Source organism: Stegodyphus dumicola, chromosome X2 (genome assembly GCF_044657685.1).
Source record: "Stegodyphus dumicola isolate Sdum_Otavi_A_Nest chromosome X2, ASM4465768v1".
Taxonomy (NCBI): Eukaryota; Metazoa; Arthropoda; class Arachnida; order Araneae; family Eresidae; genus Stegodyphus; species Stegodyphus dumicola.
The window spans coordinates 198,866,106-198,891,846 of NC_140781.1; the positions used below are offsets into that span (position 1 = coordinate 198,866,106).

At 32.6% G+C, this 25,741-nt stretch overlaps 1 long non-coding RNA gene across 8 annotated transcripts in view; it reads right to left on the reverse strand.

Moving 5' to 3' along the window:
* The window catches only part of LOC146993008 (uncharacterized), a 581,887-nt gene that overhangs the window by 89,862 nt on the left and 466,284 nt on the right, over window positions 1–25,741 (reverse strand). For 7 of the 8 annotated variants that reach the window (XR_015038847.1, XR_015038846.1, XR_015038840.1 and 4 more), the window contains one exon: window positions 1,084–1,168. This is a non-coding gene — a long non-coding RNA (uncharacterized LOC146993008). Of the gene's footprint in view, window positions 1–1,036; window positions 1,169–25,741 lie in introns of all 8 variants that reach the window. The other variant, XR_015038841.1, reaches the window with a different exon arrangement.

A 25,741-nucleotide genomic window follows, 5' to 3' on the forward strand; every position in this document is an offset into this window, starting at 1 on the left:
AGAAATCCTTGAAAGACTCTTGGGGAGAAAGAATGTTCAAGCTTATCTAAAAAATATGAGTTAATATGAGTTTATTAACAAGGTTTAGGGTTATATTTACTAGGTTAGGAATATTTACTAGGTTTAGGATTATATTTACTAGGTTTAGGATTATATTTACAAGGTTAAGAACATTCATTTCTTAGATTCAGGATTATAATTATTATGTTAGAAATACTTATAAGGTTTAATACTATATTTGCTAAATTATAAATATTTATTAGATTTAGGCTTATGCTTACTAGGTTAGGAATATTTACTAGGTTTAGAATTATATTTACTAGATTTAGTACTGTATTCTCTAGGTTAGGAATATTTAACTAGGTTTAAGATGTATAATATACGTTATCTTTAAGTATTCTTATTTTTTATACACTTTTCATTGAAAATTTCATACACGAAACATATTCTGGGTATGTTTTTTTATGATATTAAATGCATTTCATCATTGCATTATATCAATATCAAATTATGTTACATTTCAAAGATTGTACCAAAACACTTAAGATGAACACTATAGTACTATGGGCAAACTCTAATTAAAAATAACTCGTATAATTCTTAATATAGATCTTAGTTCTTGTTTTTCATCTTACTTCTATCTACTTCCGATTTTCAGCTCTCTTACTTTTGTCTTACTTCTGAAGTTCCTCTGACTTCTAAGTTTCTATCTATAACCAAGTTATAGATAGAAACTTAGAAGTTTCTATCTATAACTATAACTATAATGTTTTGATAAACATTTTAAAATCAATACCAAGGGAAAAAACTCATAAAATACAACAAATTTCCATGCTATTACTATAGTATCCTAACTTGCTGAGAAGCGACAGAACACTGTAATATAATTAGTAAGTAAAAATAATAAGAAACGTTTTAAGTGGAATTAATTAAGGAGAAGTTATTCCCTTCCAAAGCTGCCTCAGTAAAAATAGTCAAATGAGTTTAAATTATTGGCTTTAAAACTAATTTTAAAGCATATTATCATAAAACATACAGTCGTTTAATGCTTCCATTATTACTGAAAAAGTCAAATAGGTACACCTAATGGGCTTCTTTTCCGGCCGAAACATCATTTATTTGATATTATCTCTTCAGAGAATGGCTCCTTTCTTCTCGTTGTCTCTCCCTAAAGAAAAGGAAGAAAAGAAGTTTTAGCATCATATGGACTTAATATTTCACATAAATAAAATACCGAATTAAATTTCATTTCCTTTAATAGGATCAATAACACAAATGGAAACCATAATAAGTTCTCCCATCAGTTTTTAAAATTCTCTTTAATAAATATTATAAAGTGCATGTAATGGTAGCACTTCGAGCATTTAAGCAGAAATTCTACTTTCTATAACAAACTCATAAAAACTATTAAAACTCATAAACATTTTAAAACTCATAAAATAATTAATGAATTAAAAAGAGAAAAATAATGCATATAGTTTAATAAGAACATGGGATTAAATAATTTTGTTTACAAAACTCAACTACAATTTTATATAGCGAATAATAAAAACGTGAGACATCCTTGACAAATTTATAAACATAATGGATTTTACCTATCAAACACAATTTGATCATTCTGTTTCGTTATTTAGGCGCCTATGCATTTATTATTCGTAATATAAAACTGCAGATGAATTTTGTAAAGAAAATGAAACTATGGGATACATTATTATTCTCCACATAATTCCTTAATAATTTTATGAGTTTTAAATGAAATCTTGTTTTGCAAAAACTTTTTTAAATTTTTGTTTCATTTTGTTTCAGTCTCAATGACACATTATGAATTAAATCATTCAATTGAAAAACAGTTTTTAAGCAATAAATAGTCTATTTACTTACAACAATTTTGTTACGTTAAATGGTCGAAACAAAGATTTAAACGGCAAAATAATGAGGTAATGACATCATAATTTTAAACGTGAAGAATCAATCATTCCCCTTCTGTTTCATATTACAGTATATATGTTAAAAGTATATAAAATAACCCAATTAAATTTTTTTTATCATTCTTGTTTTAGAAGAGGGTGAAGAATTTGTTTTAGAGCCTGAGAAAATTTCAAAATTTTGCGACCGATTAAAAGATTGATTACATATTGAAATTTTAAAAGCATGGACGTCAAAATGTGAAAATAATAGAGCGATTTTCGGAAATTTTCCCAAAATCAGAAATTACGTTAAACATTTCATACAAATTTGATTTAAAAGACAAACATTTTCCGCTGTATTAAATCATGCAAACAGTAAAAGTTTAAGAATTTTAGTTCGTTCGTTAAACGAAGATGTACGCAAAAAATCGTTGCAACATTAAATTAAAATTATCTGACCGACAAAGGCGCATATAGTATATGGCCTAAGGTATTTTTTGTGAAGTCTTTAAAAAAGTACTATATACACTTGCATCTTGAAGTACGTCTAAGAAATTAAGGCAATATATTTATAGTACATAAATGCATGTACATAGACCAGGAGCATTTTAGGCATTAATATCAAGAAAATACCTCTTTTTCATAGCAGTTTTGAGCTTTCTTAGCCAAAATCCATGTCGGTCAGAGGATTAAAACATCTTAATCGAATTTTGAAAAATTCGCCTCGTTGCATTGTATGGTCATACGCAGACAGTGTCTATAAAAAACGTGGGCTCTACAGCTTATCAGGAAATTGTTTAAAAATCGATGACAAACGTTTAACCATAACGAAAAACACCAAGATTAAGCTAATTAAAGTAAAACAAATGTGTTTGTGAAAGGTTTTGAGCCTCAGTTCAATAGCATAATGACAAAGGACTGAATGCAGTTGCTCATTAGAACTGATTACGTAGTTGTTTTGTAAATGTTAGTTTAGGGAAATTCTGTTTATTTCATTTGCGATGAATCCCTGAGAATATAGAATTAGCGTATGAAAAGCTGAAATTGAAGAACATTAATCTATTTTATATATATGATGAAATTAGAAATTGATGAATGTACATTTATTTATAATTTATTAGCGTGAAGTTCATTAAAAATAAATAACTACATAAAAATAAACAATGCGATAATTTAAATTTTTAAATGGAATTCATTTTTTTTGGATTAGATGATTTTATGCTGTAAAATGCATTCGATTCAGGCCGTTGTGTGCTTTTTCCGTAGAAAAGAATAACCATAATAGCGAGCTCAACAATGCCGTTTGGAACTAATTATGTCGAAGATATTTCCGTAATAGTACTTGCTCGTACAGTCAGTTTGTAGTGTAAATATCTATAACTTTATAGTTTGTAGAGTTCTTTCAAGTATGTGAGACATGTATTTAGTATAAAAAGTGCATTCCGAGGAGATGAACACGCGTCCAGCTACACATATCCGAGTAATTTTTATATTTTTTTAAGATGGCAGTGTTATTGTTTTAATATAATTTATTTTCAGAAAGCCACTTAGATATTAATATTATTCTAACATTCAAATTTCCCCAAATTTTTGTCTTTATATAATAACGAACTTTTAAACAGTCAATATGGAAAACCGGCTGAACGTCTTTAGCTAAATGAGGATGACGCTGTTTTGATTTTCAGATGCAAAAAGAAAAATCTCATTAGAAATAAAATTAACGACCTAAAAATTATAAATTGGATTACATATAATATGTAACGCTTTATAAAATCTTGATTTATCCCTATGTTCCTAATTTGATTTATTATTTTATATAAGTAGATGGTATTAAAGCATACAAGTACACATTCAAAATAAATGCGCAAAGTTTAAATTGCGATATGAAATTTGCAATAGAGCGCTATTGCAAATTCAGAGGATAATCCTTGCGCAGAGTTGCTATTCAGAGGATAAGCCTGGTAAAGGGGAATATTAATATTATTCTAACATTCAAATTTCCCCAAATTTTTATCTTTATATAATAACGAACTTTTAAACAGTCAATATGGAAAACCGGCTGAACGTCTTTAACTAAATGATGATGATGCTGTTTTGATTTTCAGATGCGAAAAAAAAATCTCATTAGAAATAAAATTAACGACCTAAAAATTATAAATTGGATTACATATAATATGTAACGCTTTATAAAATCTTGATTTATCCCTATGTTCGTAATTTGATTTAATATTTTATATAAGTAGATGGTATTAAAGCATACAAGTACACATTCAACATAATTGCCCAAAGTTTAAATTGAATTTCGAAATAAGAGTATTTATGAACACGTCGATTTGACGGTTACACGAACGGAAACTAACAGAAATCAAATTCTGCTAACTTGGGAGTAGACTAGCAGTTTCTCAATACAGACTAAACGTAAATCAATGTAATTTACAATACGTCAGTAAAACCAACATTTCAGTTGGTTGCGGACATTGAGAAGTTGACGAAAAGCAGGAGTATAGAAAAACCAAAATAATTAAATTAGAGCACTTTGCAAATGTGCTAAATGCCATTCATAAATTTCGAAATCTTAAAACTGCTGAAACTTAATGCTGGTTGTAAATGAAATACATATTTTTTTTTTTGTTTTGTTTTTTGTTTTTAGATTTTTGTTTCTAAGTGAGAGAGCGTCAATATGAGAGGCCCGCACCTCCAGACTGTTAGAGGTGAACTATTGGGGCATGAGGAAAAATAGCAGCAAATGTCCTTGCGCAGAGTTGCTATTCAGAGGATAAGCCTGGTAAAGGGGAATATTACTTCTGTAGGGAATGCAAATCGTAATCAAACATTTCCGAGGAGTGTGGGGCATACAAAAGGGCAAGTGCCATTGGCAATACTTAAACCAGAGCTTCATTCTAAATTCTAATGATAGTTAAACAATGCCTATCTTCGCGACCCAAGTGCATTTAATTGCGACCGGTCGTGACACACAAACACATAGTTATCCTAAAAAAGAGCCGTGGAGGAGATTACCAGAAGATAACTTTGGTTGTAATATTTTTAGGTCGGAAGGCAGACGGAACGAAAATTTAACAATCTTTTACAGTTACTTTAGTGAGCGGATATTTTAGATTTAATAGTGTTGTCAGGACTGCTGTTCCTTCTAATTGTCTTTGGGAACATTTAGTAATCCTAAAAGGGAGCAGGGAGCTTACTCAAACTATGCTCGTGTGTGTGTAGGCCAACAACACAAATAGGAAGGCTAACTAAATAAGAACTAAACTTAAATGCTTTACAAAAACTATTAACGCGAAGATTGGCCTTCTGACACTACGTATGTAGTGAGCGAAATGCAAAAACTACAATACGTCTTCAAATATCAGAAGGAACTAAGTTCTGGCTTTAAAGGCAGACTAACTGAAATCCACACGCGTGGCAAGGCAGCAAGAAGTCTGTCTTTTCTCTTGGCTAAAAGCCACTTCTTAAATACCTTTACAGTTTGTAACCTCATTAGCATAAACAATTCCTACTCGAGCTTATTCTGGCCTGAAATGGAAAATAAGAGAGGATATCAAAGTTTTAAAATAAAGTAAAGGTTAGTAAAACTTAAAATTCATACACCGTAATCATATATATTTACAGGATGTATATGTTTAACAGAATTTATGGAACGACGAGAAAGAAATTTTGCTGATTTTGTTAAAAATTTTAATTTAGAACCTTCATTCCCTAGTTAGTTTCTATTCTTTTTATTAATTTCCTTCCTTTTTAATTCAAGTATGAGCTTTTAGTGTTGAAGAACGTTGTCCACTTATATTTTTGTTATAGTAATGCATACATCGGCTCTTGATAACATCTCGATAAGTTAAAAGTCCTTTCCTGATTTATAAATTGCAGCCATTGCTTACTTTTTTCTTGGTATATAAGATTTTAATTTTATAGACTTGTATTTTTAGCTCATATATTTATACCACATGTTCTCCAGCTTTGCATGATCCATAGCAAACCATAAGGCTTTGTCTTTTATAAAACGTTCGTTTGCAACTGTCATATCAGTTAATTAATAATCGTTAAGTCCTATATTGATTTTGAGCATATGTGTAACGGAGATGAAAACAAGATATAAAAAGTCTCCAAGATCGTGTATCATAAAGTAGTGGCTTTTAAGAGTACAATAAAAATTGCTTGATAAAAATCGTAAATTTAGAGAAAATTTGGATTAGTTTCACTTAAAAGATTTTAGCTTTTAGTCAGTTGTGCTTCGTTGAAAACTGATATTCTCTTACTTAATTTTATTTTTATCGAAATGAAACAGTACCATATTATTTACTAATCTGGACCACTCTCGTTACTATAGTACTGAGGTGGAGGTTCTCGCTGATGTTCTCGAGCGTAAGAAATTGCTTCGGGTGCTTATTATGAAGCTGGATTGCTTACTAGTCGAACTGGCATGATGGTCGCCAGCATCATCGATTTTCTACCATACTAAAGTCATTTCTTCTATATTCGCTCCCAAATACACCCCTCTCATTTTCTAATGTTTGCACTCGTATTTGAATAAGATAGTATCATTTTTGGCTTTTCAAACTATACTACTGCTCGCTTCGCTTTCATTACGCCATTTACTCTAGCTAATTTGTATCCTTTATCGATGTGAGCACACCATTTACATCTTATCGGAAACCTATAACCGCCATGAGTTGTAATGTTTAATAATCATAAATTGAGCTTTTACAAAGATTTAGAAATTAATTCACGAAAATATGAAATCAGAAGAAAGCAAAATTACTGTTTAGCCTTTTATATGAATTTCTATCAGTGTTTTATCTGATCTGGTACATTATATTTTGGATGTCTCAGGAGCTGTCAGTCGTAGAAATACTCTAACTCCATCTTTTCTTCTGAATTACTGAAATAGTTTTGAAATGGAGTTAGTCTAGAGAGACGTTAGGTATTTTTTGGAAGCAGGAGAGATGAAAAATGAACAAACACCTTCTCCGGGAATCGAACCTCGGACCTCTGGAATACGCGCCCAGCGTTCAAACCGCTACACCACGTAGGAATGCCAAGAAGGCGGGAGAAATACCTTATAAGTGAGTAAGATTTTCTGTAAGGATTCTAGTTTTGCTTTCTGTCATACCTTTCAAATATTATACAATGAATTTTCTAGAATAAAGTGAAAGAATGTACATAAATTACTAACTAACAGTACTATATGAAGCATATATGGAAATGTCGTCAAGTGAAAGGGCAAGTAAGAAGGCCAGAAATTTGTGTTACTCTTAATCAGAAAGAAACATTACTTGAAATACGCGTAAAATTATTGTTATATATTATGCATATTCAATGTAGTTCTGAAACTTAATTGTTTCAAAGCAACGTGATTAACAATTTCACCAATTTTAATTAGTTAAAAATGACGGTTACTGCAATTAGTGAGCATAATATACTTTATAGCTATATCATTATACTCAAGCATATTAAACTAATCCCCGTTGAAAACCTTCTGCAGTCATAACGCTGAAGATATCATTAGGAAGATTCATAAACATATCTCACAATCTGCTGCGTTGAAGTTACCAATACGTCAAGAGCCCATGGTGGGCTATAAATGAACGAGAAAAAGCAGGTAATCCTGTGTGGATAAAATAGTGTTACACTTGACAGCATCAATAATACAGAACTGAGGGTTCGATTTCCTCCCAGTCTTGCTACAAATTAAGGTATAAAAACAGTACAAGTATCTATTGCACAATGGTGTAGGCGGCCATTAGTTTAAATGTGCATAGCTTTCCTAGAGAGTTCGTAAATAAAGTGCGTAAAAGTGTTTGTTTTTTATTAATTAATTAAATATGGTCACCTTTTAAACATTCTTTTCCGTTATTAATGCATATTTCCCAACATAGCTTCTACTGTTGGAAACATTGCTGCAGGTCTATTTCCGATGATGTTTCTCACGTTTTCCAAGTGATGCTTTGATTTTTGGAAATACCAAAAAGCTACAAAAGACCAGGTTAGGAAAGACGTTTGAGCGCAGTGATTGAATTACAGGCACCAATTCCCGAACAACTAATACATGGTCATGATGCAAAACGATTTTGCTTTTTCCTGACAACTGCTATCGCAAAAGTTATACATGATCTTATGAGCGTCGTTATGTATTTATGGTAGCTGTACTGATATTAATGCCCGAATATACTCTTTTACGTCTAATATACAAGTATATAATATACAAGAACATAAACTCCTCTACTGTAATACGCGTTACGAATAGTATTAGCATGTAATTTTGACGAAGGATCAAAACACGCAACGTTGTGGAATTAAAGTGTTTTGGAACACAGTATAATTTGAACTGAGAAATGTTGTCTGCTACTTTGAATGTTTTCTGCTTTTTTTAAAATACCACATGTAAACAAGCTGAGGGTCGAAGAATACGATTTCCTTCTTCCAATGAGAATTATTCATACTCCGCAATTCGAAAATGCTGTGAAATACGTGGTATTAAAATTTCTGAGTGAAAAAATAAGTCACGTTATTAACCTAAAAGGGAAAAACCATTAATCTTTACTTTAACCGATAAAGAATATATCTAAACGAAAATCTGGAAAGGCGTTCGCTTAGAAACATTAATAACAGTAAATTTCTAACGTTTCTAAAATGACATTTCTGTTAAGAACAAAGTTCACCAATGCAGAAATCAGTTGCATAGTCTTTACATATATTTATAGCAACAATAAGTAAAATAATAAACAAGGACTTCCAGCCTAAAAAGCTAAAACACGGTTTACCGAAGCATGTGGCTAAACTCAGAAAATCTAAAGCCTGGTACAAATATCATTGAGTAGGATATATTAAACGGAATTCATCACGAAGTTTGATGTAGTACGCGTTTGCCGAAATGATTCTAACAAAAGGGTTTATTAATTATTGGAAACAGAGATAAAAGGATGTACAAACGTGTTCCGAAAGTGCAAAGGAATTTTCATTCATAAGGGATTTTACAGCTTTTAAAATCCGAAAACAGCACGTGTGCGATGTTATCGTCCTACGATGATTTGTTAATCGTAGGACGATAACGAACTTTACTTTTTTACCACGGTATTTTCAACGACGGTGTTTTTAAACTGCAAAGTTTTTGAACCGCTTTATTTTCGACGACGATATTTTGTACCACGATGTTTTAGAAATGCGAAGTTTTGTACCACGACGTTTTCGTCTGCGATGTTTTCGGAGGACACCCAGTGATTTATAGTCGGTGATGAAACAGTTTTCTTTTTTTTCTTTTTTTTTTTTTTTTTATTGAATTTTATATAGTATTCTAGCGATACTTTAAAAAGCAACAACGTGATCGAGCTTAGTAGAGAGAGGAGAATATGAACTTAAAATATTTACTTTTAGAAGATTAAATTACAACTTTGTCCAGCGAATGGCGCTAAGATAACTGCATTTTTGATATCCAAACACAGATTCAAATTACGTAAAATCATGCATCTTTCAAAGGTGACTGTTTATCCATTCCATCTGGATCATATTAAAACGGGTATGGAATTCTAATATCAAATCTTGCTCAGTTTCCTGTTGTAAAATTTCTGCTGAGCAAAGATAACTGCAAAGTTAATCCTCATGTTAAATCTTGCTCTGTTTCCTGTTATGAAATTTATGCTGAGAATAGATAATACAATATAGAAATTTATGGTCCTAAAGATGGTGGTATGCCAATAAAACTGCTGAAATTTACGAGCTCTGTACTTCGAACAGTGTACTAGCTGTACTGAAACTTTTATGGTTTCCTAAGTATGTGAAACACAACGTAAATATTTGTGGGAGAAAAACTCAACTAAAGCACATTATCCAAAGCTAACCGATCCTATTAATGAAATTAGGAAGTTGATATATTTCAATATACCAAATCAATGTTTTAAAATCTTGGTTAAACTGAAAGAAATAATATAAATTACTGCAACAGGAAAGAGGCAATCGTTGATTGAATTTTGTACAAAATTCGTCGACAGATCTGAGATCTATCTACAGAGCAAATAGCCAGCTGAGATGTGCACATGCATTAATTGTTTAATTATACGCATTTATGTTTGGGCCATCTTTGCAGGCTAAATTTGTATGCCAGTTATTTAATGGAAGATACTTCTTATGCTAAATGTTTAAAATTTAAAATACAGCGTATTATATTGTAGTAGCTGCTTTTGGGTTATCCGAATAAATATATGCGCTGAATGTTAATATATATTTTTAGTTTTCATAACATTTATACGCTCATCTTACAAAAAGGAAATTTCAAGAAATGGAATGAAAGTACTGAAAATTTAAGAATTTTATAGCATTTGACAATAGTATGCTAAAAACCAGGTACAAAAACATTTCAGAAGAAAAACACATGTTGTAAAACGTATACGCATGTAAACAGGACGAACGTATTATGGGGATCTCCTAAATACTGTATTAAATGAAACATTAAACAAGAAAATTTGATTTAGCATTTTTATCAAGAAAAGTTTTCCCGTAACTGTCTACATAGTTTTTCAGTGACTCAAAGGAAAGTTAGTCAAAATAAATGCAACAGTGTTCAGTATACTTTTCTCGTTGCATTATAAAAGAGTTTATTCCGCATGATTAACGATGTGCCTCTCTAGAATTTAGAAATTCATAGAAATAATTTTACCCCTTTCTGTTTTTTACGTAAACATTTCTCTTGCGGAAATTTTTTGTTGAAACCCAAAAGAGAAATGTATGATAATAAATTTGAGATCGACCACGAATGAGGCGAATCTTGAAGATACAAATGGTATAATTTTTAAAGGATCAGGTATGCTAAATCTAGTCCAGTTTTACAAAGGGAAAGAAAATGTGTCTAATGCTGCTTGGTTAAGTGTTAAAAGTAGATGGGCAGCCGTTTATTGATTGATTTATTAATTAATTTTGGCAGAGTACACAAACCATGATCTATATTCATTAGGAATCGGATGCATTAGATTTGCAAACTACTAAAATCATTTATTTTATATGGAAGGGAATAAACGTAGTAAGAGAAATATAGAAAATCATTTCATCGCGTAATTTAGTCAACCTGGTCAGAGAAATGGTAGTGGTATAATGATCAGTGGAGGCTGACTATTAGCCCAAGGGAGTGGGCTCGATTTCCTAAAACTTGGCTGTACGTGTGCAGTCTTCCTCTTCTTCTTGGGTGTATATTTGTCGGCCCTTGTGATGCATCCTGGAAAGTGTTCTCGTTCAATTAAATGACCGATGAGTATGGATGTTCGCGACGAAATGCTTTTAATGGACATGTTTCTGACCGCTGGGAAAAAACTGCGTAATTATCGTGTATATATTTATTATATATATATATATATATATTATCTGTTCATATATATATATATATTTATTTATTTATGATCTGTTCATGTATATAATATATATTTATTTTACCACATTCCTATCTCACACACGTACCAACTTTAGTGTCACAATGAAACAGATGGAATACATTTTCTCTATTCATCTTAGTCCTCACTTAACAATTCTTTGCAGAATGTACGCAGCTACTTTAAGCTAGTAGTTTAAGATTTAGATTGTTAAAGAATACTATTATTATTATGCGTAAATCAAGTAATATAAACGGTAGCACAAGAATAAAGCATTCTTAATTATGTAAAAAGTAATTCAAAGAAATGTTTAATTTAAGAATTAAATCTTTAAGGAATATTATTATTATTCTATGTACTTCTACCACAAAAATAAGTCTTTCTTAACTGTGTGGAAAGTAATTCAAAGAAATGTTTTGTATAAGGTCCTAGACCGTTAAGGATTTAGGAACAGGGAAATCTTCAAAAATCAAGCGTGTCTTCGAAGGGAATTGAACCTGAGTCTTCTAACAGCTAGCTGGAAATGTTGTCTAAATACAAATCGTTTATTTGAAGACTTAAAGAGAAATCTCCAGTACCAAATATTCCAAAATCAAATATAAATTGTCTGCATTTGCTCCACTATTTGTACTTAACAACGCTTTCGGTGTTCCTGACGAGTGTGCTATACAGTAAACATGATCATATTAGATTGATTATTCGAAACATAGTCTGTATTTCGAAGCTCAATTTATGCTAAAAGAACTTTTGCCACTTTCACCCTTCGGACTTAAAGTATCGTTTTTATACATGCAAAAATGCTAAATTCGACATTTTGCCTTATTTTAAGACAGCTCATAAAGGCTCCAGCTGTCAGAACAACACGCTTCTTTCTTTGAAAGAGTTTAGTGATGGAAAAGTACTGTTTGTTCAACTAAAGTTTCTATGCGTTAAGACAGAGAATACCCACATTTCCGCTTTGGGGCTCTTGATAAATGTCTTGTTTAGACACGCAGAGCGCTCGATATAAGGATTATTTATGGCAGATATTCGATATCAGGGAAACAGGCATCTGCTACACTTTACTCTAAGGAGTTCAGCTGTCATTAACACTGAAAATTGTATGCATTAGATTTCCTCCTTTTTCACAAATTTTAAGATGATATTTATGTCCGATTATATATTTTTTTAACGCATGGCTTATTAGCAAATATCTTGCATAGAGGTTTTCTTTATTGCATTCGTTTTCACTCCAGTGACTTACTTTTAGGATTAATTCTGCTGCACCTATGCTCATCTAAATAATTTTAAAAGTTATTTCATTCCTTATCCATACTATTTAAATAAGTCTTCTTCACTGTTTCCTTTTAGAAATTTTGAATACTTTTAAACAATGCCCACAAGTATTACATATTTTTTATTAATATTCACAATTTCGTTACAAGGTGCAATACAATTATTTCTGTTAGTTTTCAGTTTGCGTTTACAAGGATTACAGAAAAAAAAAAAACAGATGGAATACATTTTCTCTATTCATCTTAGTCCTCACTTAAAAATTCTTTGCAGAATGTACGCAGCTACTTTAAGCTAGTAGTTTAAGATTTAGATTGTTAAAGAATACTATTATTATTATGCGTAAATCAAGTGATATTAACGGTAGCACAAGAATAAAGCATTCTTAATTATGTAAAAAGTAATTCAATTTAACAGTGTTTAATTTAACAGTGGACGCATGTTGGAATTCCAATTCGTAGTGTTGTTTAAAGTGTATGTGGTTTCTGAGAGTGATCAGTATCCAGTAGTGATGGCTTAAAGACATTATTTAAGCGAAGATCAAAAGTTGCGAATAGTTTGGTAAAATTGAGGGTGGTCAAACACAAATGGAGGCTGCCCAAGATGTGAATATCCCTCAAAGTACCATAACAAGTGTTTGGAGCCGCTGTTCAAGCACAGTTGATAGAAAGCCTGATAAAGGGCGACCAAGAGCAACGACTGCATCAGAAGACCGTTTTCTGTCGTTATTAACCCGAAGAAACCGCGAAGCAACTACAAGAAATTTGGTTTTAGACCATTATCTGCCACAGGAACTCGAACTAGCTGTTCTTGCTACATGAAGGCTTAACGAAGTTGAACTGCAAGCGAGAAACTAATGGTTTGTGTCCCACTCACTCCAGCTCTCACAGGGGCTCGTTTAAACTCGTGCCGTCGTCTTGCTCAAAGGAGCCAGGACGATACTGACGAGTTCAGATATAGTCTGAATAGTGATTCTAGATGCGTTTTGATCTGGAAAGAGACAGAAACACGCAGCCTTCCTTATCTGGAGAAAGTCAGGACCCTACGGCTTGCTTTGTCCGTAAAATATCCCATTTCCGTGACCACGGATTAATAGTTTGGGTAAGAATCATGAAAAATGGTCGCACAGAACTGTATATATTTCAAGAAGGTTCTGTAACTCGGAGATATGTGGAAGAGGTATTGGAATCCCAAATTAGACTGTTTAGGGGTGATGTAGGACTATAGGGTTTTGTTAATGGATGAAAATGCTCGGCCTCATCGAGCGTACATGGTGTCAGAATACTTGCAAACAGAAGATATCACTCAAATAGACTGGCAACCTTAATCATTCGACTTGAACCCAACTGAGCATGTGTGGATGCCTTAGTGCGCTGAATTTTTAGCACGTAAAATTCCTCTCTGTACCCTCCAGGAGCTACAAGTGCATTTTTAGGAAAGTGGCATGCAGTTCCACAAGATTTGATCGACACTTTGGTCAAGTCGATAAAATCAAGATGTGAGGTATGGATATCTGTTCGAGGTGACCATACATCGTAATATTACAGAAAAATGCTTTCCACAAGAGGTGCCTTAATTTTTCTATCATTTTCCAATTTCCATAAATTTGGTTTTTAATTTCAATATTTTGAGAATAATCAACTGCCAAACAATGTAATTTATGTTAATTAATGCTTTTGTACAAATTTCTATTAATAGTTTTTCATTAAGTACCAGTTACGTTTTATTTCTATCATTATCTTTAATTTTGATGAGCAGAATACTAAAAGAAACAATACGTAATCACATATTGTTTCTTCAGCATATGTATGCTCGAATATTACTTTCATTTATAACACAGATAAAACAATGTACGCCTTTTCTTAACATGTAAAATAAAATCGCACTTTTACTTTACAATTGCAATTACGGCAACAGTTACAGCTTAAATTGCAGTTTTAGAGTTTTAAATCCGGAATACCTTTGCGATTAAAGCAAAGATGTTCCCCGGGATTTAAAACTCTTCTTAGAAATTAAACAGAAAGTTCTAAGCTTCTGATCTTTCCTATTAATGTTCGTACCTCCCGCTGGACGAATGTAAGACTACTGAACCCTAGTAACTTGGCTAAGGTATGACTTCCAACAAACCTTTGCCTGCATGGGGTTTTCTTCATGTGCTACGTGATGGAAAGCTCTTCCTAAAAGACATTTCTCCTAAGGAAGATAGTTCTCACGTGCTTTGCTCTAATTATTTAACCAGTGTAATTTATTTTCAATTGCGAGCAGTAGCCGTTAGAGGTGTTGGCCAAGGGCAGAAGCTGTGGTCACTTTATGTTAGCATTTAATAGGTGCGCCACCGTTGCGTCCTATGAGGGGACAGACAATTTACGAACCTGAGCCCTTCGGTACGGCAGTCAGAGCCACTAACCACTTTCCCGTCTGGGCGGGGATCATTGTAATATTTTCAGTTATTTTAGCATTCTAAATAATTTTTCACTTTCGGCCATGTTACATTTTTTTAAAGAGCAGATGAAGTACAAAGATTTTAGGGAATATAAAAATTAATCTTGATGCGAATATTAACAAAATTTGAACAGAAACTGGATAAAAAGTATTACTCAAACTTCGGAAAATATTAAGTAATTGAAGAACAAAATTTACAGAAACTTTTTTTTAAATAGAAAGCGGTAAGAGACATTTTGATACCATGATTAAGAAATGGAGATTTGAAAATTAAATTGTATTTTACTAGGTTATATCGGTGCAGAAAACATGAAAAATGTACAATGACTTCGCCAGGATTCGAACTACAGACCTCTCGCTTATACGTTACATGTGCTTCTAATTACTCCTCGAAGACAGACATAAAGGTGGGAGAAAATACCTTATAAAATAAGATACTTTTCAACATTTATTTTTTAATATCTTTGTATTTAAATTAAAAAAAGAAGTAAAATGTTGCGAAAATTTTATTAGAAATATCTACACTTAAAACACGCGTAATTTCATTAAATCAGTGCAATAAAGCGGCTACAAATTTAGATCTTTCATCGGGTCATGATGAAATAATGGCTGCTTAAACGAGTAATTTAAAGAGTCCTGCAATTTAATTCAGTAGTACACAGGACTACCAGCAGGCGGGCGTTAAACGTCTTTGGAAACTAGTTGTTCTGAGCTGGGTTCGATTCCAGGCGAACGGGCTTAGCTGCATAGGCGTTTTCGTGGGTTTTCCCATGTGTAGCGTGTATACGAGCCAGTTTCCTTTAGAAAGTCCTCCTTGAAGACATCCCTTCCCTTAAGCAGATAGCTCTATTGTACTTTGCCATAACCAATAATACACATATTTGGAAATTCCTTTGAAATATTTTTAACATTACCAGTTAATGTTGATAGCGGTGAAAGAAGCTTCAATAAACTTAATCATGAAAAAAGAAAAAACATCTTTAGTTGGATGAGAAAAGTGTCAAACAATGCCTCTTCTGTCTGTGGAATATGAATTGAGAAATCAAGTCGATTTTTGAGAAATACTAAAAATTTTGCTTCAGGAGGAATTAATTTATAAAAAAAATGCTTGAAGAATTAGTGCAATACTTTATTTTATGTTAGATGTATAACTAATGTTCCTATTTCATTGATATTTGTTATTTTGATTGACTGATCAAAAATTTTTGGCTCTTTTCATTTTAAAACTATAAATCTTTATATGTATAATTTTCTAGACACAAAAGAATTACTACAATAGTTATGGTATTGATGTTTAAAATGGTTACTTTTGACAAATATAGTACACTGATATACAGGTCACGTATTCAGATTTTTGTCCTAAGTAAAGAAATATCTAGACATAGCTCTGCCTATAAGTCTTCTCAAATAAAAAATTTCTAAAAATATCGTTTGTATCAAGCAAATGTTAGTGAATCAGCAGGGGATTCCGGACCATTTGTAGAAATGCAAATATTCCAAATTTTTTAAGCGACAAAATGAAATATTTACACGATCTCTAAAATTGACATTTTTCACATCAGGTAGAAATAGTCTAAGTCCTATATAATCCTAAGAATGACTTTGAAAGCCACTTCTGCATAGTGGAACCGATACGAGCACGAAGCAATTATATTATTCATAGAGAACCCGTGTAAAATTTTAATTCCCTGTATGTTTGCTAAAATGCGTAACCAGATCAAAATTGTCATTTGATATTTGTTAAACTGGAACCAATCATCAAAGTACACTGCTCTCCAAAAGTTAAGGAACATTATGTTTTTGTATCTAATTTGAGAATGAAGCATCATAGAAACAAGAAATTTACAAGGACATATTCACTAAACAATTCTTTAATGAATGCAACAGAGAATATTTATTTCTGCAGTTCAACACAAACATGAATTACAACAAAAAATTGCACTCTTGGCAGAGAAACACAGAAAACAGTATATCACAGCTTTTTGAGGAAAAATAGGATGGTAACATTACAAAAATGGGTTCTAATAAGGAACGTATCCACTCCTAGCTGCAATACATTGGCGGCAGAGACGTTCTATGCTGTCAATTAAGTTGTCGGTCAGTGAAATGGGAAGCAAGGACCAGACACGGAGTAATCCTTACTCAAGCTTATCTAACGACCTTGGAGAAGGACTTAAAGCAGAAACCTGTCTCCCAAGCTAGTCCCAAAGATGCTGTATTGGATTCAGATCTGGCGATTGAACTGACCATTCCATCCGCCCCCTACAATGACCCTCAGGATATTCTTCAGCAACTCCAGCTCGGTGAAGTCGCGCATTGTCTTCCATCAGAAGAAATCCAGAACCAATAGCAGCGGCATATAAGCGGACACATTGATCAATGATCATATTTCGATATCTCACACAGGTCAAAGTTCCTCCATGGAACACATGCAGGTCAGTGTGAACACGAGAGAGATCCGAGCCCAAACCTTTATTCTACCACCTCTGTAACAGTGTCTTTTCAACAACGTGGGATTGGTTGTATCTGGTGTCTTGTTTCCTCCAGATCAGCTGACGACCTTGAATCACTCTCCAGTGTAAACCTGGACTCGTCTGTGAAGAGAACAGATGCCCATTGTTGACTGGTCCAAGAGACGTGTTCCCTTGCACAACATAAACGAGCACCTCTGTATCCTCGGATCAAGGGGACACAAACAACTGGTCAGCTTGCATACAGACCTGTATTGTGCAAGCGTCTGCGCACTGTAGTAGCTGAGATTCTGTCCTGTCGCACTGTAGTCCTGTTGCCCCTAAATGATTTGGCATGAGCTGAGGCATAGTAATGTTACTCCTCCTTCAGGCCGAAAGAGCTAAATAACGGTCTTCCGCAGGTGTTGTAACTCTAGGTCTGCCTGATACATGTCTTCTAGATAAAGAATGCTCGAATTCAAACTGATTCCGTCGGCGGACCACACTACAAGACACATTGAGACATCTAGCAGCATCAGCTTGTGACATCCCCATTTCCATCCATCCGATTGCCCGCCACCTCAACGATTCGGGCAAATGACTTTTCTTGGACATTATTTGACTCTCCTGGATATTGTCCACGAAACTGTAATAACAACTGAAGATCAACACTCGTGAACAAAAATTAAAATTTTTGCATTTTTTCTCCAATTACTATAAGTATTCATTTCTATAAAATAAAAGTGATAGCTATTGTTTTGCATATATTTTCTTAACCTTCGTTACTGTCATGCATGTGAACTGTTAATTTAAACATTACTGACATTTTTGTAACGGCGAACTTTGAAAAACATGCTGTTCCTTAACTTTTGGAGGGCAGTGTGTATTTAATCATGCAATATTTTAAAAACACTATATACATTCGCAGAAGACTGGTCTCGAAATTAAAAAATCGTACGTTTGAAAGAGTGGAGTTTTACTTGTTGTTGAAACATGTGCTTGTATATTTTGTAACCAGTTTTTATTAAATATTTAATTTTATCACTGTTAATTATATTAGGTATCACGTTAGAAAATACTTTTGGGAATGGGAATAGGCTTCTATGTCTCTGCTCTTCGCTATTACACTATTAACGAAATTAAATTTCCTTATACTTAATTCGGGTGTTTTGTTAATAAACCCATTATTTATTTATCAAGCATTCTACGTTTTTTTTACCGTATTGTGACAAATGGGAATTACGTATAAAAACTAATTATTATCCTTAATTGTATTTGCACACAAAATTATCTTATTGTATTATTTTTTTAATTAAAATATGTAGTAGAAATAGTGCAATCTTTATCAAATGAATATTTTAAAATCTTTAAATACCACATAGTTTAAACTAAATAAAAATGTTTCACATTTTCTTTAGTCACACGGATTAAGAAAACTGTATAGGTCATACTACAACATCGTTGCTGAATTTAAATATGTGCCTGCAAAATTTTTAACGATACTTTTTTAGATATATTTAGAATTTCTATGAGTTTATATGGCCGTTGAAGAAGAAAAACATCCAAATACTGAAAATACAAGTCTTGGGTATCTTGAGTGCGTATGGCAGAATTTAGCAAACACAGTAAGAGATCATTGGCCTCGTTAACGATTCCTCAGTATAAGAAGAATTTTGATAAAAATATTCACTATACTTACTGCTCATTATTCTGAGATTAGTAGGGGAGGAAGGTCAGCGGAGAAAGACAAATATTGAAGTTTTAAAGACGCATTATATCCTATTCTCTCGCATGATTTCATAAAATATTCTTTTCTTAAAGATTTTCTACCCTAGAAAATGTTACAAAAGCTCCTTAAAATCATCCATGGACGTTTTTAAAGTAGATTCAGCTTCTTATAGGATTTCTGGCCCATAAATAATTTCCTAACCTGCAGTTAAATAAAAACACTTACAAAAATTAAAACCACGTATGCTTGGAAAATTACATCTCAAGTATATGAATCACAGCACTTTTTTTAATTGCTATAAAGAAGCAATTTACTTCTACTGCAAAGTATAAAATTCTATTACTTTCTATATATATTATTAATCATATTATATGTAATTATTAATCATTTTTCGAAATTATACGCGTAACGTACCTTCTTGATTTTGGTTTTTGCTTAAAAATTATTAATTAATTCAAACACTTTTAGTAAAATAACATGGATAAAAATATTCCTTATTTCGTTTCGCTCTCAAAAATGCTTCCTATTGCAACAGTGAGCATGAATTTAAAATTAAAAAAAAATGTTTGTGATGCTGTTGTCATGCGATGCTTTGAAAAACATTTTATCTTTTACTGTGTGTATCCCAAAATTTTGGTGCAAAGATTTGTCTCTGCCTTTATTTATTTATTTATTTTTTACCATGGTGTCTTCGTATCCTGTTGCTTTGTGTAAGACATTTTCATTCACGATATTTCTGGCGGACGCTACAATATATGTGTATAATTTTAGTATACAATAGAGTGCCTCTGGCGGCACCGGAACTTCACTAGTTTCGGATAAGACGTTTTTTCGGATAATTGAATACATAATTTTAGAACTTCCCTGTTCATGTTGTGTGATCCCATCGATATAAATCACAACATGCTAAGTCCATCGGTCGTAGTTTTCGAGCTATCGGCCATAATATTGAAAATCGTAAAGATTATTGAAAATTAAAATGCATACCCATAATTTTCATATATATGGGAAAGAAAACTAAGCCTTAAAGTTAAGAAGGAAACTTACGAATTTCTTCGTGTGTTGGCATATATCTTGTAATGTTTGCCTTTCCGTAATCTTAAAAATTCGTTGTCCATAAAATGCAGCTTCATAACATCATCTACGGACAGAGTTGAATATTTCTTTTTCTTTGTCAGCTTCCTTCCACAGCCTTTGCAATGCCATCGTCTTCATCCTTCCCTTCCTTTTCATCACTTTTCTCCTTTCCCAGTACATGTCTGACCATTTCTTTTTCATCTTGAATGAGCGGAAGAGAATTTCTGCATGTATCAAAGCCTGCATCTTCTTATGGTTAACATAATCGTCTCCGAACATATAATTAAGTCCAAAATGTCTGACACTGGAGCCAGACGTTTTTTAAAACTAGGAAAATATTCGTTACTCGACTCATCATTTACGAACATGATTAAAGGTCACAGTTTGCACCAGCAACTTCAAAAAGTAACATTCTTTAAATTTTTTTTCGGCAAGAGCCAAAATAAATATAACATATTTCAGTGCGTATTGTTTTTGAAAGTCATGGGCATTACCTTCAAAGTTCACACGTCGACGCATAACAAGGATTGGTGATTCATCTTAACACAGGCAGAAGAGAAACACGCCAAAGCAGAACATAAAATTAGCAAAGCCAAAAACTTGTGATTCGTGTAGAGTTTAGTCAAAACTCTATCGATTTCAAGGGCAAACAGGTATAGATCCCTTTTCATCACGAGCAAAGAAATAAGCTGTCAGATACCTTTGCTCCTAATGAAGAAGGATCTATACTTGTTTGCTTTTGAAATCGATAGAGCCTTGACTAAAATCTACGTCAAAGTTGTTGCTTTGTTAATTTTATAAGACAAATGTTTTTTATATTTAAGTCTTCAAATTGTTATCCCATAACATATTTTTCCTCTCATAATCCTAAATTTTGGATTTAAATTTAGACCTACAAAAGTGTCTTTATTTTGATATTGCCGTTAACTGGGTGGCGGTTGCGAGGGATTTTACTATACCCACGCGATTCTCAGGAAGCATTTGCAGAATATAAAATTATACAACCTGGAAGCCGTAGGCAAAAGTAAATATGTTATAAGGTATTTTCTGCCTCCTTCTAGCATGCCTTCGTGGTGTAACGGTAGTACACTCGGCGCATATTCCAGGTCCAGGTTCAAGTCCCGGGAAGGGCATTGCTCATTTTTCATATCACCTGCTTCAAAATAATCTAATGACTCTACAGTATGAGTATCTATCTGGCATCATCATTTAATAATAAGAAGAAAGAAAACTTTGTTCGTTATGTAAAACACTTTTGTTAATTCTTATTGTTACACACAACGTCATTAATTGCTGCGTATTAAGAGAAAAACCCAAGATAAGTTCTAATATAATGAACTGGATATGCTAATCTAAACTTATCTCCAGATTATTCTTGTAGGTATTTCTTTGTTTACTGAAGAAAAGAAGGTTTGCTGCTATGCTCTGCTGTATTGTTATTTCCTTTCTTTGACAGAGGATGCCTCCGGTTACTAATCTTGATAGACAAAAAGAACTAATCTCACGTCCGTGACCATCCTTTCAGTGATAATCTTAAGGTAAGAAATCTTGTTTCTCAGACCACCAAAACTATAGCGTATACATATATATATATATAGTGTATTAAACATTTTGAAATCAATGTTAGAATGCAAATCTAAATCGCCTTGCTGCTGTGTTTGTGTATAGAAAACTATTGTACCTATGTTAAAGTTTTAATTATAGCTACATGAAAATGTTTAGATAATATTTGTATTCCGCTTAGTAAAATGCTATTTTGCATGCTTTGAAAAATTATAAATAATTTGTTTTTAGAGGAAAATTTTTTCTTTTATCGTTACATCATTAATGGGTCTAGAGTTATGTTTATTTTTGGATAAAATTAATTTTTCTTCTAATTTATGCTTCCATGGCCAAACTACATAAACAATCACTTTATTTACTTACGTTATCAGGAGAACAACACTATGGTCTCAACGGAAACTGTTTAGCGCTTTAACGTGTTATAATTTTGCAATATTTTAAATAGGCTAGTTGTTTTTGTTTCGGTACAACTCGTTACTGAATAGCTTTGTTTGGTTCTTACGTCTCATTCTTTGCTTTACATTTGTAGAATGTATTAGACTTTTAGAAGAAAGGAAGATAGAAAACATCTGTACCCTCACCGAGATTCGAATACTGGTTCTCCCGACTGCTAGCTGGACGTACTACCACTTTCACCTCGAAAGTACACAATGGGGAAGGGAAAAATTCAGAATACATTTATATACTTCCTACTCATCAATAAAATTCTCCTTATGTGTTTCTGCTAATGTTTAATTTTAAAATTATAAAATTATGTAGATAACTATTAACTGCTAATAATTTCTAATAAGTTAATAGTTCATTCTCTTAAGCCTTATTTTATATACTTTTATCACTATAAATTCTTATATTTATGCTATCATTTAAACGTAAGCTGTGCGCTATGATGTAAGAAATGAAATATTACGGATAAAGGAAATTTCTAATTCAAAGTTACAGATATTTTTTTTTGTACCTGAAACCGATATTCGACTTCAATATGGGGAAGAAACAACCGATAAAAAATAAAGTGCCCGAAACAGAGAGGGAGAAGAGAAATTTAACTGAGGAGTGGGAAGCAATGAATTTAATTTCCATTGCTGTTGATTTCTCATGAAATGTTTTACTTTCATTTGGTAAGGACATTAAGAGCAGTTGTCTCTTTTGCATTTTGCACCAAATACAGGCATGAAGCTCGCATGTAAAGATTACCTTAAGATTTCCTTTTAAGTAAAAAACCGTATAAATTTCATTATATTCGCGTTTAGAAAAACCTTCCAAAAAGCCAAAAAAGCCAAAAAATCATTTCTTCCTGAAATTTGGTCCATGGATCTTCCAAATGGTAAATGGATGTACTAATAATTGCACAATGACAGCACACACAGGTGAATGTTATAATTCCTTATATTTTTAGTTCCTTACGATCTACCTCTCGGGGAGAGGACGAGACCCAGTCAACCAAATCTAGATACAGAAGAATCAGCGTCCACCACATTTTAGGCTAGGCGCCACTGGCCGAACGATTTCAACATCAGAATTTTGACTTCAGTCGCAACATTAGAAACGTGAAAGCCGAGATTCGAATCCTGGATCTTCCAACTGCTAGCAGGCCGTGCAACCAGTTACACAACAAGAGGAAGCGCAGAGGAAGACGAAGATTCTTTACAAGCTGAATTATATATCTTAGAAATAAACTTCGCTGGTTAAAATAGAGAACATGAAGTACTGAATGTTTGTCTTTAACGTGTTAACTCCAACTCCCATGAATTTCCTTACGACTTAAAACTACATCATAGTGCAGAGCTTACTTTATCATAAATATAAAATGAATATTGAGTAATTCTACCAAATGTAAAACCGTATCAATAGTGCCATTATCTCGCAGGTGTTCACGAGTGATTATTGCGGGCTCAGTCAGAAATGTCGATACTTAATTGTTGAATAACCTAAACTCTTACTTTATTACGTGATTACTTTCGTTATTTAAAATTTATTGGAAGCCTTTCCCTTGGCCATTCGGAAGCTTTATTGAAAGTACTAAAAGAAATCTGTATTTCCTCTAACTATTAAAAATTTTATCTAATTGCTTCGTAAGTTTGTTTACTTCTCTCTCAATGACAATTAAGATATTTTACTAATTGTGCATAAAGAAATTCAGGTTCTCGTTAAGCTACCGAAAATCATAAACTCCTGCAGTTTTTCTAACTCCATCTTGTATTTTCATATTTAGAAGCATAACTGATTATTTGTTCCCTACTTACTCTTCCCCTTTCTAGCTTTCGGATCGATTTTATCTAGAAGCTGAGAACAGCGATGCAAATCCGCTGTTAGATTTATGTCACGTACATTAAAAAATATTAAAAATATTATTGGCATTAATCGAGTTAACGTTGTTCTGTTGCAGACAAAATCTCAGCGTTAGTTATACTGTGAACTCTACATGAGTTTCTGTGCATTTTTATGTACGACATAAATAAAACAGTATAATGAATTTTGTCAGGAAAAACATTTCAAACTGAACGAAAGTAAAATAAAATATTTTCGTTTTCAGTTTATATATATATATATATATATATTTCTTCCATTCTTATTATAAAGGCCGTTTGAGTTCTCTCACATATTTTATGGAGAAGTTTTGGCTTCATATTTCTGAAAAATATGGTACATGTTCTCAGTTGTTTCATAACCCAGTAGCATTTCATCGCTGTAATAAATTAAACAGACCGTAGTAGATAACAGCCCCAGGGCCGAAAGCGTCTGCTGTGTGGAATTAGTATCACATGTTTTCAACTTCTGAAAGGAGCTCTTGTTTCCGTAATAGCTACAAGTATTATTATTATTATTTTTTGTTTTTGTTTTTGTTTGCAAGAAATCAGTCAATGAGCTACTGTTTAAGATAAAACTTTAAGTTAAATAACATTTCACTCGTTCTGTATCAAGATAACATATTCTGGACAAGGAAGCTGATGATCAGGCTTTGAAATATAATTAATTTCATCTGAAGATTCGCATCGGAATAATTTGAGTTTCCTGTGCTCAGCAAAAACTGAGCATACTAATTGATCTTAAAAGGGATGACATTTATAATTTATATGGGTTATGGAAAAGTATTTGATACGGTTTTTGCTTTTTGGTAGAGGACAGCAAAATTTGCCACGCAATTTAAAAGGATGCATCTTAAAAAGATTCTCACCATCTAACAATCATTTATTGAAATAAACGGAACTCCTTCTTTTTCGAAAAATTAATTCAAGCTGATGTTGTTAAAGTACTCGAAAAAAAGGATCACGATTCTCAGTGTTACTAATCGCATTAATGGCAATTAAATCTTTCAGATATTATGTTAAAGGTGCTTCAACTTAAAATTTTTTCAGCTAAGAAGTGTTTGTAAAAAATATTTAAAAATGCCTTAGATAAACATTTTATCACTATACATACAGAGAGACAACAAGCAAATTTTGAGAAATGTTTTTGCCCTTTATTGTTGGCAAGTTCAGAAGGCTAGGCTATTTGGGTTAGGTTATTCGAATATGGCAAAGCCACGAGGGTTATCTGTCTATGAGAAGGGGTGCCTTTATGGAGGACTTTCTGAAAGAAACTGTCTGGATGCACACATGGGTAAAACCACGAAAATTAAAGATCAGAAGGCAAAAACAAATATGAAGACAAAAATCATTTAAATAATTTAGAACACGTTTAATTATATTTTTTCAAATTTTCTTTCCCTTATTTCTCTTATGCATTGTAGCTTTAGAACTAAAAAAATATCAAACAACATTGCACAAATCCCGTTTCTTATGCGTATTTGTAAACAAATTTCAGAATAAGTATGTATTGAGATTTTCATTAAGGTATCAGGGTCTTATTTAGGGGACGAGCAGCCTTGCGTCCTCCAAAGGGAAATAAATGCAACACATTCGAAACAAATTTAAAATTTTAGTTGAATGCATTAAA